Source organism: Neomonachus schauinslandi, chromosome 14 (assembly GCF_002201575.2).
Source record: "Neomonachus schauinslandi chromosome 14, ASM220157v2, whole genome shotgun sequence".
Classification (NCBI taxonomy): Eukaryota; Metazoa; Chordata; class Mammalia; order Carnivora; family Phocidae; genus Neomonachus; species Neomonachus schauinslandi.
In genome coordinates this window covers 41,498,326-41,514,513 of record NC_058416.1, presented here as the reverse complement: position 1 = coordinate 41,514,513, position 16,188 = coordinate 41,498,326, and positions in this window count along the sequence as shown.

The window sequence follows — 16,188 nt, the reverse complement described above, 5'->3', positions numbered from 1 at the left end:
ATAAATAAAGATTTATTTATTTATTTATTTGAGAGGGGGAGAGAGAGAGAGAGTCCGTGCACCCAAGCCAGGGGAGGAACAGAGGGAGAGGGAGAGAGAGAATCTCAGGCAGACTCCCCATTGAGCGCTGAGCCCAATGCGGGGTTCCATCCACAACCCTGAGATCATGACCTGAGCCAAATCAAGATTCAGACCCTTACCGACTGAACCACGCAGGTCCTATGCCTGTGGGAAGGCATTGATGGTGATTAGGATCTCTTCATATCATCATAGATAATCCATGGGAAATATGGGTTCTGGTATGTTAGATGAATAGACTAGAGAAACAACTATTGTGCAAACAGTGGTTCATGTTTTCCTGTCACAAGTCCCCTCTTATTATTTTTCTCTACATGATTATATTTATAATGTGTGTGGACATATGTGTATGTGCTGCAGGTATTAGTTTTCATCAAAAGTGACTTCTGAGAATTTTACTCTGCTTTTCAGTCTTCATTGATTGAGCAAGAATACAAAGTTATAGCTAGAAGAATGACGGGTGTTCATCACTTGAATTTCTTCCCGTACTACCTAGCGGGAGAAGCCACAGATTTTGCTAACACTGAAAAGGATGTGTTCATAAATTATCATTTTATTATCCCTACTAACTCCTAAATATTACCTTATAAATAAGGTAATTTCTGTCTGCTGCAATGGCTAGAAACAGCCAAAAAGTTTTTTTTTCCTTTGCTTTTGTATTTTCATCTGGTAAAATTAGTCAAACAAATATCACATGACAAATATTAATCCTTTCCCTCCCATGGAATGAAACAAGCAATGAAACAAGAAAGCAATGAAATGAAAGTAATGAAACAAGAAAGATTCAAAGAAGAAATAGGAGATGTGTTTAACCTAACTGGTTTACTCTTGTCATGCTATTAAATACTGAAGTTGCTGAATAGAGATTTTGCATTTCCATTACTATAGTGTTTCTTAGAGGACGGGCAGAGTATGAAAAGAAGGAGAAAGGGGAAAGGAAGAGAAAAATTGTTCAAGTAGATATTTTTCCCTTGTAATTCTGCTTTGTCCCAAGTAACCTAAAATAACCCAGCTTTCAAAAAACAAAAGAAAACTTGCATTAATATGACAACAACATGAAGTACCACCAAGGGACAGAATGTATTGTTGTAGTTGTTTTTACTTTAACACGGAAAAAACATAAAGAAAATATTCCTATAATTCTCTCATGAGTAGACTGAATGAATGCTGAAAATGCCATCCTGCAATTGTTCACTGGCCATTTCTTCCCCCAGTCCCATCTTTAAGAAGGGTCATAACAACCCAGGGAATTTAGAAGTCAATAGGATGTCTCCCTTGCCCAACTGACACCAGTAATGTTTTGAAAAGATTTCACAGTTATGCGGATATATTGAGCTGACTTTTGCTTGTCCATCACATTATTCATAGGAGATGGCTAGCACCATCTAGCTGCAACACATGCAGGATCACATGAACCTTAAGCTCTTGGGCCAATAGACACTCAAAAACAAAGAGACTTGGGACCATCTCAGCATTAACACAGAAGCAGCCCCATGGAACTACGTGTAAATATATACAATGTTAGCTTGAATTATATATAACATGGAGCTTTGGTTGTTGTTTTTGAATTTTCTAAAATCCTAAGCCAGCATGGGACAAAAGTATCAACTGTCTATTTTGCCTCAAGCTGAGTAATAACTCATTTTGTTACAAATGCAATTTTTCTTTTATGAAGTATTGTTCATGACTATATGCTCACAAATACAAATGCTCTATAATCTTGAAATTCTCCTGGTTACAATGTATTTTTCCTAGGCTAATATTTCCAGAATACCTCCTAAATCTTTGCAAACTGTTATACAACATTTTATGCTTTAACATTGTGTAAATTCTAGTCCTTTTATTTTTTTTAATTTTTTTATTTTATTTTTTTTAAAGATTTTATTTATTTATTTGAGAGAGAGAGAATGAGAGACAGAGAGCATGAGAGGGAGGAGGGTCAGAGGGAGAAGCAGATCCCCACCGAGCAGGGAGCCCGATGTGGGACTCAATCCCGGGACTCCAGGATCATGACCTGAGCCAAAGGCAGTCGCTTAACCAACTGAGCCACCCAGGTGCCCCAATTCTAGTCCTTTTAGAAAAAAATAAAAGACCCTTGAAGTTCTCCTATGTAACTAGGAGAAGAATAAGATACTAAAAAAAAATATGACAAGTTAATTCCTTTGAATCAGCCATTTAGTGATAATTTCCCATAAATTTCAATTGTATATAATGTTATATTTTCTACCCTTCCAGGATTAAACATTTCTTTTCTTTATAAACATAAGGAGATATCAGGGTAAAATAGAAATACAGGGTGGGGGGGAGATAAACAGACTGATCCTCTTGGGCAAAACGAGATTTAATACATTTGTCCAGTGGCTGTTTTTATTCATGACACAGGAATGCACTAATGCTAGTACTTCACATGAAAAGACGTGGTTCAGGAAAGGAGTGTATTTCACTAGGATAAATAGCCTACATTTGAGTGAATAGAAAATCCCACAACAGAAACTTGGCAAGAATCTGCCTGTAATGAGTTAGTTCAATCAAGAGAGGGATTTAGCATTGTTTCTTTTCCAGGAGATGAATGATTAAAAATATTCCCTATACCAGGTGCTCTATGGTGCTCTTGACCTTCATCCCATCTATCTTTGCAGGTGTTCCTTCAGTTTTCCAGGGGTAAACATTGTCTATGTCTTCATGAGGTATAATTTTAGTGGCAAGCATCATGGATGAGTGCAGTCACTTCTTTTGCCGTTGCAGATAAATTTTCAACAAGAGGCTCCAAAATCTCATCCATAAAATTTGGACGTGTATCAAGGGAACTGGAAAAGATGCCAACATTTGTATAGACTGTGCATTATGAGTATGGGACTGTAACCTGATATTTACATTCAGGTGAACTTAAAGAATTTAAATTTAATAAAATATTTAATATTATATCCAATTTCTTACAATAAGTTTAAAAATAAAGACTGGGGAAAATAGAATAATTTTATTTGCATAACGTTGCTTTTGGTTGATATCCAATTAGAATCTGAATTACTTTTTAAGCTCAGATGTTGATACACTAAAAAGATATAGCCCTATATATTCCCTATTGTGATTGTTCCATGGAAGAGGTAGAATAGAAGAGAGGGAAGATACATTGCAGACAGAGTAAATCCGAAGCTGTTAGTTTGTCATTATCTATCTATCTATCATCTATCATCTATCTGTCATCTATCATCTAACTATCATCCAGCTGTCTACATAGCTACCTATTATCCATCCATCTTAAGAAAGCTCTTGTATTGCAAAATACTGGTTAAAATTAGGGAGGTTACAGGGATTTACAGAAGTTAATATGTACTAGTTTTCTGAGTTACAACTTTTACATTCGTGCTTCCATATCTGACTTTGATAATGCTGGATATTAATTCCGGTGGGTGTTATTGAATTGTTTGGCTAGTTTGGGGAATTAAAGTAGAGCAATACCATGATAACACGAATATATAGGGGCCTCTATGAATCTGTAATCAATGACTTAAAAGCACATGTAGTAAAGGGGGCGGAGCAAGATGGTGGAGGAGACCTGGATTTCGTCTCCTCTCAGGAATTCAGCTGGATAGGGATCAAACCATTCTGAACACCTACAAACTCAACAGGAGATGGAAGAAAAGAATAGCAACAACTCTCTCATCAGAAAAGCGACCACTTTCTGGAAGGAAGGACGTGGGGAGAAGTGAATCCGAGGTGATAATCGGGAGGATAGACGGCGGGGGAGGGGCCTCCGTTGGCCGCTTCTGGCAAGTGATAGAACTCCGGAGCACAAAATCGGAACTTTTAAAAGTCTGATCCACTGAGGGACGTCACTCTGGTGGCTAAGCGGGGGGTGGAACCCTCCGGGACAGTGTGGTCTCAGGACTCACGGGTCACAGAAAGACAGGGGGTGCCTGAGTGTGGCAGAGCTCCCAGGTATCGGAGCAGGGAAGCCGGCTACAGAGGCGGAGCCCAGGCGCGGGCTCTCAGCTCAGGGTTGTCATAAACCATGATCCGCGGCACAGTCGGGCCACTGCTCCTCCAGCAGGGACCCAACAAGTGGCAGATCCGGGGAGACTCACCTTCCTCCCGCGGGAGGAGCCGCGCAGGAGTGCGCCGCAGGGATCTGCTGGGTTTGGAGACTCCACCCGGGGTCGGGTGCCAGAGATAGAAACGCGCGGTCACAGGCCGGGTGAGCACGGAGTGCGGCCGGAGACCGGGGAGACGGGAGTGACTGACGGCTTTTCTCTGGGGGCTCACTGAGGAGCGGGGCCCCGAGTTCTCGGCTCCTCCAGGGCAGAAACTGGGAGGCCGCCATTTTCACTCTCGTCCTCCAAAGCTGTAAGGAAAGCTCGCAGGGAACAAAAGCTCCGGAGAGCAAACCCGAGCAGATTACTTAGCCGGGAGGGGGCAAGGGCGGGGCCATTCCGCCTCCGGCAGAGACATTTGGAAACCATGGCAACAGGCCCCTCCCCAGAAGATCAGTGAGACCAGCCAGCCAAGACCAAGTTTACCGATTAATGAGAACGGCAGAACTCCAGCGCTAGGGAAATAATGCACATAGAATTCATGGCTTTTCCCCATGATCCTTTAGTCTTTCAAAGTTAATTTTTTTTTAACTGTCTTTTTTTTTTTTGAATTTTTCTTTTTCCCTTTTTCAACCAACATCTTATCAATCCCTTTTTAAAAAAAAACATTTTTATTTTTCATTTTTAGAGTCATATTCTATCCCTTCATAGTAGTTACCCATATTTTTGGCATATATATATAAGTTGTTCTCTCTTTAAAATTTTGAGATCGTTTCTTCTAACAGATTAAAATATACCCTAAATCTCTAGTATATGGTGTTTTCTATTCCCCTGCCTGATCACATTCTCTCCCTTTTTTTTTCTTTTTTCTTTTTTTAAATGCTCTTCTTTCTTTTTTCAAACAACTTCTTATCAATTCCTTTTATAAAATGTTTTATAATTTCCATCTTTACAGTCATATTCCATCCCTTCATCATATCAACCCTTATTTTTGTACATATATAAGTTTTTATTTCTTTAAAATTTTGGGAGGCACTTTCTTCTAACAGACCAAAATACACCCCAAATCTAGTGTGTGGCACTGATCTATATACCAGCCTGATCATATTTGATCACATTCTGTTTTTTTGTTGTTGTTGTTGTTTTGTTTTGTTTGTTTTTGTTTGTTTTTGTCTTTATCTTTTTCTTTTTTTTCTTTTACTTTTTTCTCTCTTTCCATTTCTTTTTCCACTGCTTCAGGTCTTTTCTGATTTGTTTAGAGTATATTTTCTGGGGACATTGTTACTCTGCTAGCATTTTGTTCTCTCATTAATCTATTCTCCTCTGCACAAAATGACAAGAAGGAAAAAATCACCTCAACAAAAAGAACAAGAGGTAGTACCGACTGCCAGGGACCTACTCAATATGGACATTAGTACGATGTCAGATCTAGAGTTCAGAATCATCACTTTAAAGATACTAGCTGGACTTGAAAAAAATATGGAACTTATTAGAGAAACCCTTTCTGGAGAAGTAAAAGAACTAAAATCCAACCAAGTAGAAATCAAAAAGGCTATTAATGAGGTGCAATCAAATATGGGGGCGCTAACTGCTAGGATAAATGAGGCAGAAGAGAGAATCAGTAATATAGAAGATGAAATGATGGAAAATAAAGAAGCTGAGAAAAAGAGAGATAAACAACTACTGGATCACGAGGGCAGAATTCGAGAGATAAGCGATTCCGTAAGACGAAACAACATTAGAATAATTGGGATCCCAGAAGAAGAAGAAAGAGAGAGAGGGGCAGAAGGTATAATGGAGCAAATTATAGCAGAGAACTTCCCTAATTTGGGGAAGGAAACAGGCATGAAAATCCAGGAAGCACAGAGAACCCCTCTCAAAATCAATAAAAATAGGTCAACACCCCGACATCTAATAGTAAAACTTACGAGTCTCAGAGACAAAGAGAAAATCCTGAAAGCAGCTCGGGAGAAGAGATCTGTAACCTACAATGGTAGAAACATTAGATTGGCAACAGACCTATCCACAGAGACGTGGCAGGCCAGAAAGGACTGGCAGGATATATTCAGAGCACTAAATGAGAAAAATATGCAGCCAAGAATCCTATATCCAGCTAGGCTGTCATTGAAAATTGAAGGAGAGATAAAAAGCTTCCAGGACAAACAAAAACTAAAGGAATTTGCAAACACAAAACCAGCCCTACAGGAAATCTTGAAAGGGGTCCTCTAAGCAAAGAGAGAGCCTAAAAGCAACATAGACCAGAAAGGAACACAGACAATATACAGTAACAGTCACCTTACAGGCAATACAATGGCACTAAATTCCTATCTTTCAATAGTTACCCTGAATGTAAAGGCTAAATGCCCCAATCAAAAGACACAGGCTATCAGATTGGATTAAAAAACAAGACCCATCGATATGCTGTCTGCAAGAGACTCATTTTAAAACCAAAGACACCCCCAGATTGAAAGTGAGGGGGTGGAAAACGATTTACCATGCTAATGGACACCAAAAGAAAGCTGGGGTGGCAATCCTTATATCAGACAAATTAGATTTTAAACCAAAGACTGTAATAAGAGATGAGGAAGGACATTATATCCTACTTAAAGGATCTATCCAACAAGAAGATCTAACAATTGTAAATATCTATGCCCCTAACATGGGAGCAGCCAATTATATAAGGCAATCAATAACAGAAGCAAAGAAACACATCGACAACAATACAGTAATAGTGGGGGACTTTAACACCCCCCTCACTGAAATGGAGAGATCGTCTAAGCAAAAGATCAACAAGGAAATAAAGACTTTAAATGACACACTGGACCAAATGAACTTTACAGACATATTCAGAACATTCCACCCCAAAGCAACGGAATACACATTCTTCTCTAGTGCCCATGGAACATTCTCCAGAATAGATCACATCCTAGGTCACATATCAGGTCTCAACCGGTACCAAAAGATTGGAATCATTCCCTGCCTATTTTCAGACCACAATGCTTTGAAACTAGAACTCAATCACAAGAGGAAAGTCAGAAAGAACTCAAATACATGGAGGCTAAAGAGCATCCTACTGAAGAATGAATGGGTCAACCAGGAAATTAAAGAAGAATTAAAAAAATACATGGAAACCAATGAAAATGAAAACACAACTATTCAAAATCTTTGGGATGCAGCAAAGGCAGTCCTGAGAGGAAAGTATATAGCAATACAAGCCTTTCTCAAGAAGCAAGAAAGGTCTCAAGTACACAACCTAACCCTACACCTAAAGGAGCTGGAGAAAGAACAGCAAATAAAGCCTAAACCCAGCAGGAGAAGAGAAATAATAAAGATCAGAGCAGAAATCAATGAAATAGAAACTAAAAGAACAGTAGAACAGATCAACAAAACTAGGAGCTGGTTCTTTGAAAGAATTAACAAGATTGATAAACACCTGGCCAGACTTATCAAAAAGAAAAGAGAAATGACCCAAATCAACACAATCCTGAATGAAAGAGGAGAGATCACAACCAACACCAAAGAAATACAAACAATTATAAGAACATATTATGAGCAACTCTATGCCAGCAAATTAGATAATCTGGTAGAAATGGATGCATTCCTAGAGATGTATCAACTACCAAAACTGAACCAGGAAGAAATAGAAAACCTGAACAGACCTATAACCACTAAGGAAATTGAAGCAGTCATCAAAAATCTCCCAAAAAACAAAAGCCCAGGGCCAGATGGCTTCCCAGGGGAATTCTACCAAACATTTCAAGAAGAATTAATACCTATTCTTCTGAAACTGTTCCAAAAAATAGAAATGGAAGGAAAACTTCCAAACTCATTTTATGAGGCCAGCATTACCTTGATCCCAAAACCAGACAAAGACCCCATCAAAAAGGAGAATTATAGACCAATATCCCTGATGAACATGGATGCAAAAATTCTCACCAAAATACTAGCCAATAGGATCCAACAGTACATTAAAAGGATTATTCACCATGACCAAGTGGGATTTATCCCTGGGCTGCAAGGTTGGTTCAACATCCGCAAATCAATCCATGTGATACAATACATTAACAAAAGAAAGAACAAGAATCATATGATCCTCTCAATACATGCAGAAAAAGCATTTGACAAAGTACAACATCGTTTCTTGATCAAAACTCTTCAGAGTATAGGCATAGAGGGTACATACCTCAATATCATAAAAGCCATCTATGAAAAACCTACAGCGAATATCATTCTCAATGGGGAAAAACTGAGAGCTTTCCCCCTAAGGTCAGGAACGCGGCAGGGATGTCCACTATCACCACTGCTATTCAACATAGTATTGGAAGTCCTAGCCACAGCAATCAGACAACAAAAAGAAATAAAAGGCAGCCAAATTGGCAAAGAGGAAGTCAAACTCTCACTCTTTGCAGATGATATGATACTTTATGTGGAAAACCCAAAAGACTCCACCCCAAAACTGCTAGAACTCATACAGGAATTCAGTAAAGTGGCAGGATATAAAATCAATGCAGAGAAATCAGTGGCATTTCTATACACCAACAACAAGACAGAAGAAAGAGAAATTAAGGAATCGATCCCATTTATAATTGCACCCAAAACCATAAGATACCTAGGAATAAATCTAACCAAAGAGGCAAAGGATCTGTACTCAGAAAACTATAAAATACTCATGAAAGAAATTGAGGAAGACACAAAGAAATGGAAAAACGTTCCATGCTCATGGATTGGAAGAACAAATATTGTGAAGATGTCAATGCTACCGAGAGCAATCTACACATTCAATGCAATCCCCCTCAAAATACCATCCACTTTTTTCAAAGAAATGGAACAAATAATCCTAAAATTTGTATGGAACCAGAAAAGACCCCGCATAGCCAGAGGAATGTTGAAAAAGAAAAGCAAAGCCGGCGGCATCACAATTCCGGACTTCCAGCTCTATTACAAAGCTGTCATCATCAAGACAGCATGGTACTGGCACAAAAACAGACACATAGATCAATGGAACAGAATAGAGAGCCCAGAAATGGACCCTCAACTCTATGGTCAACTAATCTTTGACAAAGCAGGAAAGAATGTCCAATGGAAAAAAGACAGTCTCTTCAACAAATGGTGTTTGTTATATATATATATATATATAGTTATATATATATATATATATATAGTTATATATATAGTTATATATATAGTTATATATATGAATATTATGCAGCCCTCAAAAAGAATGAGATCTTGCCATTTGCAACGACGTGGATGGAACTGGAGGGTATTATGTTGAGTGAAATAAGTCCAACAGAGAAAGACATGTATCATATGATCTCACTGATATGAGGAATTCTTAATTGCAGGAAACAAACTGAAGGTTGCTGGAGTGGGGGGTGGGGTGGCAGGGATGGGGTGACTGGGTGATGGACATTGGGGAGGGTATGTGCTCTGGTAAGTGCTGTGAATTGTGCAAGACTGTTGAATCTCAGATCTGTACCTCTGAAACAAATAATGCAATATATGTTAAGAAAAAAAAAAGAAGAAGAAGAAGAAGGTAGCGGAGGGGAAGAATGAAGCAGGGGAAATCGGAGGGGTAGACGAACCATGACAGACGATGGACTCTGAAAAACAAACTGAGGGTTCTAGAGGGGAGGGGGGTGGGAGGATGGGTTAGCCTGGTGGTGGGTATTGAGGAGGGCACGTTCTGCATGGAGCACTGGGTGTTATGCACAAACAATGAATCATGGAACACTTCACCTAAAACTAATGATGTAATGTATGGGGATTAACATAAGAAAAAAAAAAAAAGTACATGTAGTAAAAATCTAAGTGGCACTAATAAAGCTTCTATCTACAAATGGTAAAGAAATTCCATTAGTGGAGTCCGAACAAAAGAGGCTAGAAAAAGATTTTAAGCCAAACTTTGAAAAATAGCATTTTTCTTTATTTTTAATCACCATATCTTATTAATGTATTAGGACTGTGTTTTTGATACAGTTCTCTAGTGTTTGGGGGGTTATTTTACTTTTCAGGTGATTGGCACCCTAGTGATGAGAAGGGTTCTTCCTGGAACTGCATAATTTGTATTCACTTTAGGATTGCTAGGCCAAAAAGGCCTAAACAAAAAATAAAATGGACAACTCAAAACTCAAATTAAAGTAAAGTAAAATATGAAATTTAGAAAAGAAGGAATAAATTTAATTACCAACATAGTTCTGTTATATTTTTAAAAAAGAGAAAAGAAAAGCTCCTATTTTATCATCAAAAAGGGCTGAACCTTCCATCTTATCCTCATTCTTTCTTCTACTTATCAGTGTACATCCTTGGTATCCAGAGAGGAGCTGATTCTGCATTCTAGAGCCAGCAAAATAATAATAATAATAATAATAATAATAATGATAATAATAAATATATTGAACCTGAGATGTGTTGTTTTAAGAAAACAAGAATGTTCTTAAATATTACTTGATGTTGCTACAGAAGACAAATAATCCAGCCTGAAGACAGCTCTACTAGTGGACAAACATGGATGATTTGTGTATCAAAAAGGGAAACAATAATAGTTGATAAGAGTAAGTGGAGTCTTCTGAAAAATTCATGAAAATATGATGACAACAGGGATACTATATCACAAATTATAATAAAAAGTAATTGGCATGCATACGTAAATTTCTTGATCAATAAAAATTATGTGAGCACTAAACTGAAATTTCAAAAATGTAACTGATTGAAAATATAGACGTGGGCTAATGTTTTCTTAAAGGAGATAAAATAAGTAAAAAGATGTGTGTAAAATGTTCAAGAGGAATGATTAGCCTTTTTGGCATTTCTGGGTTTTTTTAAGTATCAAATTACTTTGGCCTCTTCTACTTTGGTTACTCAGCCTGCCAAACTTTGGAAATCCCACTTGTGTCAATGTGAGACAGTGCTTTTGGCTGTCACTTGGAATTCCACCAGGATATGTGGGCCACAATTTTGGAAAAATGGACCGTGCTTGAGGACAAGGTTATACAAGGTGTGATCTTACTCTGTGCTATTATCATGGTTGTGTAATTATGCTTTAAATTCATTTGGAGGAAAAAAGATTTCTAAAATGTATATCAGGAAGTAAAGAAGAAGGCCTGAGAAACTCTTCTTGGACCATGCAAAATGCACCATGGAACACTTTTAGTCTACAAGGTAAATTAGAGTGACACACAGTGGAAGAAATATTGTGGTTATGTCATAAGGGGAAATCATGTGATATTTTGGTGTTTATTGCAAAAGCAATGAAAAATTGAGTAGCAATGTGTGGAAATTACAGAGTTTGGTAAACATGCCAGTATTTGGACTAAAATTACTTAGATTAAAATGAAATTGGTCTAAATTCTCTAAGGTAATAAAATGCTGTCACTCCTTAGATGCAGTACAACAGCCCAGTTAAGAGGATACCAACCTTTAGAAATTGAAACTGTGAAAGTTTATGTAACAGCAGAATGATAAGGAGAGTTACAATAAAAGTGATGATGAAGTCCTTGCAATAGAGCCTGACTCAGTTTACTGACAGTTGCTGAGAGGTGCAGTCCCAAGGGAGTGAAATAAAGAAGGAAAGAAAGGAAACACAAGGTGTTTGAACCTCAAAAATACCAGACAATTAGACACTCCTGGAATTGTTGGGAACCATGCCTGGAGGCATGATGGAAAACTTGCTACTTCCCAGGCTGCACATCTGGGAAATTTGAAACAGTCTGTGTGCTAAGAATTGAAGCAAGGGAGACAGCACTTACGGCTTTATGATTATGGAAAACACAGGTCTCTTCAAGTCCTGAAGCAAAGAAAATGTGTGTGAGCCTCAAAAGGTAAAAGTGACTAGGCAGATCTGGGGTGGTGTTAAGACTGGTTCCAATAATTGAGGAATTGTCTTTTGTTAGTGTAATTTATTATAAAGGAATAAATAAAACAAAAGAAAAAGGAGATGAAATATTAAATGATGAAATAATAAATGTAGTTTTAGGGAGATACAAATATTTAGAAAGAGACATGACCAATGTTGGGTGGTAGGCTTGATTAAAGGGAAATTCTATTACATAGTGAAAGTGAAATGAAACATTTACATTTAAAAATAAATAAAATTATGTAGTAAACTTAATTCAGAGAACCAAAGCTCACTGTGAATCTTTTATAGGAACATGAGCCCTGAAGAGAATGGAGTTTTGATAACCATATGGATAGATGGGAGCTTTTTATCTTTTTGAATTAAGGTAGCAAATTCAAGAAAAATTACACAGGTCAACCAGATGTTAAGGAGACAGAAAAGCAAGGATAAGAATCCGGCCAAATTGTGAAATAATATGGACTTTTATTGATCATCAAGAGATAAGTAGAAGAAGCAAAGGGCATCTGATTGATTAGTTCAAGGTCTCTAACAAGACTAAAATTGGGTGAGGGGCGCCAGAGTGGCTCAGTCGGTTAAGAATCAGACTCTTGGTTTCTGCTCAGGTTGTGATCTTGGGGTTGTGAGATCGAGCACCACACTGGGCTCTGTGCTGGGCATGGAGCCTGCTCAAGATACTCTCTCCTCCCTCTACACCTACCACCCCTAAAAAGACTGAAATTGGGTAAACATGACTCCCTATGGTCCTGGCAATAGAACCTTAAAGCTAATAGCATTATCATGAGTAAAATCTCCCTCATGTAAATGAAATAAACAGTAATAGGAGCTTGTGAGCTCAACCTTGGGGCAAGAACTGGAAAGGAACTTGCTTTAGGTTGTGCTATTGACAAAGAATGAATTCATGCTGGGGAAGAATTTGAGTTGTATATTAAGAGAGCCCCTGAATGAGCTTCTGGAGACTGCTGGTCAAATCAGTGTGTGCAGTAAATCACACGATTTGGTATCTGTGTTTCATCATCAATTCTTCCCATTGGCTTTGCTGCCAAAAAGAACTATGTATTGGAAAAGAGAAACTCACTTTCACTTTTATTTGTCCTGGAATCAGAGCCGTCATTGCAAACTGCAGTTATATATTCTCCCAGAGCATTGGGACTGCCTAGCACAATTGTTGAGCTTGGCATCAAAATGGACCCTTCTTCTATCATCAGGATGCCTTAGAGTTTCTTTTCCAGTCTTGTTTACACCTTCTCACTATCAAAAATATAACCCTCATGAACACATAAAACTGACTATTATCCTTTAAATGAAATGAAATGTCCAAGAGAATAAAATCTTATTGGGCTTCTATTAGAAGAACATGAGCCAGAATTATGATGACCATGTGCAGAGAAGGGCACTCTTTCCTTGTGGATCCATATAACTGTACAATTCTCTGATTTATATTATATCAGTACAGAGATTTTCAGTTTCATAAATGATAGTGCCTATTACCATTTTATTGCCTGTTCACTTATTGAGTATTTACAGATTCTAATTATAGCATTCTGTCCCAATAAAAATGGGTAAACCACAGTTTAATTTCAGTCAGGTTATATTAAAATCAGGTCATAAAAATCCATCCTGAAATACTAATAATAAACAGTGAAATGCTATTTCCATCTGAGGTTTTGAGCAGAACCATGGCATGAAATGGCTGAGTGAGGACATATGGATGGAAGTTATGTCAGTAAACTAGCTTCCAAATATGATGTTCTAAGAAGTTTTCAATTCATCTTTAAGGAAACAAAACAAATGACATGAACAGAATCATGATAGGCTTCTGATTAGCTGTGGCCCAAATACTTGTGATAATAAGATTTCTCATAGCCTTCAGGTTCACATAGAAATAACTAAAATACTTTACGAACCTGTAAAATTATTAAAAGAACACTTCTCAGTACAATAACAACATTACAGGTCATTGAATTTCATAAATAAAGTCAACAATGTAATTGTAAAATTTCTTAAAGGATGGTAATGTTATAAAAAAAATGGTGTGTAGTAGAAATGAATTTCTTCAATGGGGTCTCTGAAATGAACATATACATAGTAACCTAATAAAGAAATCAGATTAAGATACTTTGCATCTCAGAACGCCTGTGTGGCTCAGTCAGTTAAGCATCAGACTCTTGATATCGTTTTGATCTCAGTGTTGTGAGTTTGAGCTCTGCATCCTAAAACGAAAAAAGAGAGAGAGAGAGAGACACCATGTATCTCAAATGGCTAACAGACACATGAAAAGATGCTCAACATCACTCATCTTCAGGGAAATACAAATCAAAACTACAATGAGATACCACCTCAGACCTGTCAGAATGGCTAAAATTAACAACACAGGAAACCACAGATGCTGGCAAGGATGCAGAGAATGGGGAACCCTCTTATACCGTTGGTGGGAAGGCAAACTGCTGCAGCCACTATGGAAAACAGTATGGAGGTTCCTCAAAAAGTTAAAAATGGAACTACCTTATGACCCAGCAATTGCACAACTATGTATTTAATCCAAAGGATACAAAAATGTTGATTCGAAGGGGCACATGCACCCCCATGTTTATAACAGCATTATTCACAATTGCCAAATTATGGAAAGAGACCAAGTGGCATTATCAACAATTGCCAAATTATTGAAAGAGCCCAAGTGTCCATCGAATGATGAATGGATAAAGAAGAAGTATTATATCCAAATGGCCAAGAGACACATGAAAAAGTGTTCAACATCACTGGGCATTAGGGAAATCCAAATCAAAACCTCAATGAGATACCACCTCACACCAGTCAGAATGGCTAAAATTAACAAGTCAAGAAACGACAGATGTTGGCAAGGATGCAGAGAAAGGGGAACCCTCCCACACTGTTGGTGGGAATGCAAGCTGGTGCAGCCACTCTGGAAAACAGTATGGAGGTTCCTCAAAAAGTTGAAAATAGAGCTACCCTATGACCCAGCAATTGCACTACTGAGTATTTACCCCAAAGATACAAATTTAGTGATCTGAAGAGGTATGAGCACTCCAATGTTTATAACAGCAATGTCCACAATAGCCATATATATATATATGTGGTATATATATGTATATATATATACCACATATATATATATATATGTATATATATATATATATATAACGGAATATTATGCAGACGTCAAAGAAAAACACGAAATCTTGCCATTTGCAGCGATGTGGTTGGAACTAGAGGGTATTATGCTAAGCAAAATAAGTCATCAGAGCAAGACAAGTGTCATATGATCTCACTGATATGAGGAATTCTTAATCTCAGGAAACAAACTGAGGATTGTTGGAGTGGTGGGGGATGGGAAGGATGGGGTGGCTGGGTGATGGACATTGGGGAGGGTATGTGCTATGGTGAGTGCTGTGAATTGTGTAAGACTGATGAATCACAGACTTGTACCTCTGAAACAAATAATACATTATATGTTTAAAAAAAAAGAAGATACTAGGAAGGGAAAAATGAAGGGGGAGAAATTGGAGGGGGAGACGAACCATGAGAGCCTATGGACTCTGAGAAACAAATTGAGGGTTTTAGAGGGGAGGGGTGTGGGGGATGGGTTAGCCCAGTAATGGGTATTAAGGAGGGCACGTACTGAATGGAGCATTGGGTGTTATACGCAAACAATGAATCATGGAACACTACATCAAAAACTAATGATGTAATGTATGTTGACTAACATAACGTAATAAAATATAATTTAAAAAAAGAAGTGTTATATATACACAATGTAATATTGCTCAGCCATCAAAAAGAATGAAATCTTGCCATTTGCAATGACATGGATGGAGCTAGAATGTATTATGTAAGCAAAGTAAGTTCAGTCAGAGAAAGACAAATACCATATGATTTCACTCACATGTGGAATGTAAGAAACAAGACAGATGAACATAGGGGAAAGGAAAAAAAAGAGAGAGGCAGGCAAACCATAAGAGACCCTTAACTTGCTGGAGGGGAGATGGGGGGGGTTAGATGGGTGATGTGTATTGAGGAGAGTACTTGCTGTGATGAGCACTGGGTGTTATAAGTAAGTGATGAATCACTAAATTCTACTCCTGAAACTAATACTGCACTATATGTTAACTAACTAAAATTTAAATAAAAACTGAAAGAAAGAAAGAAAGAAAGAAAGAAAGAAAGAAAGAAAGAAAGAAAGAAAGAAAGAAAGAAAGAAAGAAA